The sequence below is a fragment of the Odocoileus virginianus genome, chromosome 19, assembly GCF_023699985.2.
Source record: "Odocoileus virginianus isolate 20LAN1187 ecotype Illinois chromosome 19, Ovbor_1.2, whole genome shotgun sequence".
Taxonomy (NCBI): domain Eukaryota; kingdom Metazoa; phylum Chordata; class Mammalia; order Artiodactyla; family Cervidae; genus Odocoileus; species Odocoileus virginianus.
In genome coordinates this window covers 38,105,722-38,108,837 of record NC_069692.1, presented here as the reverse complement: position 1 = coordinate 38,108,837, position 3,116 = coordinate 38,105,722, and the positions used below count along the sequence as shown (strand labels likewise).

The 3,116-nt window shown below is 40.5% G+C and overlaps 1 pseudogene; it reads right to left on the bottom strand.

Annotated features, from left to right (window-relative positions):
* Positions 1-234: 234 nt before the first annotated feature.
* LOC110126085 (rab-like protein 2A pseudogene) lies at positions 235-872 on the bottom strand (annotated as a pseudogene).
* Between the last annotated feature and the right edge of the window lie 2,244 nt (positions 873-3,116).

The following is a 3,116-nucleotide window of genomic DNA, read 5'->3' as shown; positions in this document are numbered from 1 at the left end:
CATGTTCTGACGCCGACCCACAGGGGAGGGAGCCATATGTAAGGACCATCTTTCACGGGCCGTGGAAATAAGGTTGAGGCGGGGGGTGGCAAATGGAACAACTGGACTTTTAGGAGGCATAGCAAGGGGATGGCTTGGAAGAGTGTCTCAGCTGAGAGTTGAAGGACTGTTGAGGGAGGGGTCTTCTGAACTACCCTTCACCACCAGGTGGGCCATGGAAAGGCCTCCTGTGGCTCAGGAAGGAGATGGGCTCTGGATGCAGCCATGCTGCTCTTTGTCTGGCATCTCCTCCTCCTTCTGCTCCAGGTCGATGTTCTCAAGCTCCGGCAAAACCTCTGTTTGTAAGACACAGCCAGTCGAATTGTGTCATTAAAGGGCTTCACCATCAGCAGCTGAGACGATGCACAGGGGCAAGGAGAATTTCCTGGCAAAACTGAAGCTTTATTGGGCCATTTTCATGTCTGCATAGATTTTATTGACCACCACAATGCGCAGAATCTGTGGCCTGAACTCCCGAAGCTCCGTATAGCAGGTGCTCAAGTTCTTGTATGTGATTTTTATCTGTACATCAAATACCATGATGCAGGAATGGGCCTTGTGGTAACAGGAGGCGTGCATGCTTTGGAACCTCTCTAGGCCTGCTGTGTCCCAAAAGTCCACAAGGACAGTCTTGCCATCTACTGTGGCCGTGTGCTTGTAGAGTGTCAGGGTGTATGTGGACAGCTGCTGGAACTGAAATCCATCCATGGAAATCTCTCCATGAGTTTGGACTTGCCCACAGTGCTGGCTTCCAGGCAGATGATTTGCACATTGTCATCAGCATCATATTTCTCCTGGTCCAGCTCACAGGGTTTGGCTTTGTCCCTAGCCATTGGCTTCTGGCTGTAGAAAAGTCATCTGCTCAGGGGCGAGGGATCTTGTCATCAGCTTCTAGCTCTGCCCACGGCCCTGCAGCTCACAATTATCCTTTCTTATAGGCAGTTCTGCTGATAATTTTTTTCCTCTTTTTTTGTATGAAAAAATATTGATTTTCCTTTATTTCCGAGAGATACATTCACTCAGTTTAGAATTCTTTGTTGACATATATTTTATTTCAGCACTTTAAGGAAATCACTTCATTTTCTTCCATTGTAGATGATTTTTGACAAGAAATGTCTGTAATCATTTTCTTTGTATGCAATGCTTATTTTTTTCTCTTCAAGATTTTTTTCTTTGTCTTTTGTGACAGTTTCAGTCTGACATGCTTAGGGTTGTAAGTGTGTGTGTCTGTGTGTGTGTCTATGTACATGTGTCTATGTACATGTTTATCATGCTGGATGTTCTCTGATCTGAGTTTTTGTCCTGTAAGTTTGGAGACTGTCATAGATTTTGAAAAAAATCTTTACCATTATTTCCTTAAACATCTTTATATTTTTTGTCTCTACTCCTCTGGTATTTCAGTTAGATATAATTAGATTGTTTGGTGGGCTTCTCTGGTGACTCAGCGGTAAAGAATTCACCTGCAATGCAGGAGCCACAGGAGACATGGATTCCTTCCCTGCGTGGAGGAGGGCATGGCAACCCACTCTAGTATTCTCGCCTAGAAAATCCCATGGACAGAGAAGCTCTGCAAGCTACAGACCATAGTGTCACAAAGAGTCAGACATGACTGAAAAGACTTAACATGCACGCATGCAGAGTGTTTGATATTGTTTCACACTTCTTGAATTCTCATTTCTGATTTTTTAATTCATTTTTTCTTATATTTCAGTTTTGGTAAACTTTAATGACAAATCTTAAAATTCATTAGTTTTTTTCATAGCTCATTACATTGCTTTCATCTATGAAATTCTAGTCTTTCTTCTTGTCCTCTCTCTATTTATAGTTTGCATTATAGTTTCCAACTCTAGGCTGAAATTACTTGTATTATCATGCATGTTGCTACGTTTCACACTAAAGCTTTTGCATATTAATCATAGCTATTTTAAATTCCCTGCTATATCTGAGTGTTTCTTTTGATTGTTGTATCTTTTGGAATGTTGTGATTTCTTGATTTTTTTGATGCATATTGTTTTTTTTTCAATAGGAAAGCTTGTATATAAGACAATAAAAACTGAAGTAAACAAGATTTATGCTTTGAAATAAACATACCTTCATATATTTCCTTGTGCTAGACTTTTCCTGTGAGGTTTGAGGTTAATTTGTTCAGGAGTAAAGGAGAATTGTTGGATATTGTTGTTTCTATGGTTACCCTCAAAGCCCATAGGCTTTAAATTCCTTTAGTGACTACTTCTATTTAGAGTGGGAATTTATTTGTCAGAGATTTTCTTTTGCTTCATGGTCCACATTCATTTCTAGGTCTTTCCTTTCTGCTCTGTTTTGGAGAAGATTTCTCTCTAGAAGTATTTCAGTGCTTATTGTTTTTAATTTGGTTAGCCTGGTAGTTAGTTGTTGCATTATGGGGGACACACATTCTCGATTACTCTTACTAAGCCTCAGTCCTGGATAACCACTCTTTACCTGAGTCTTGAGAGTGTGGCCTGCTCCTCCTGTAGCTATATTTCTGGGTACAGCATGCATTCCTGTCCTTTCCCCAGGTAGACAGTGTGTGTCTATTTACTTCCACTATCTTAAGGGTGACATTGCTTGTTGCCCTTCACCTCCAATTTACAGCTTTGCTTCTCTATTAGAAGTAGGAGATAAGGAATTGTATCATATGTTCCCGGCAGCAGCTGTTCTTCCCTTGGCCTTTACTACAAGGGATGTTTTCTCAAGTTTCTTATCAATTGTTTGGTGAGCTCCCGCTGAAGTTCACAGTAAGGAGCATGTAACTGGGTGCATTTATATCCCCCATGGATTCTATAGTCTGCTGAACCATCTTTAGCCTTTGCTAGTTCTTTAACAATTTTCTTTTTATTTTTTTTTTAGCAATTCTCATCATTGTCAGACTGCTTCTGCTCAGATAATCATGTAATTGTGTCCTTTCTCTTTTTGCAGATTTGAATTGGTTTCAGAGATTTCAGATTCCATAGATTTCAGTCAGCTTTTGCCCTGCACACTCAGGTCTCTGGTGGGTCGAAGAAAAGTGATAAATTATACATTTTGCCTAGCTACTTTGTTTGTTTCTGTAAGGTTGG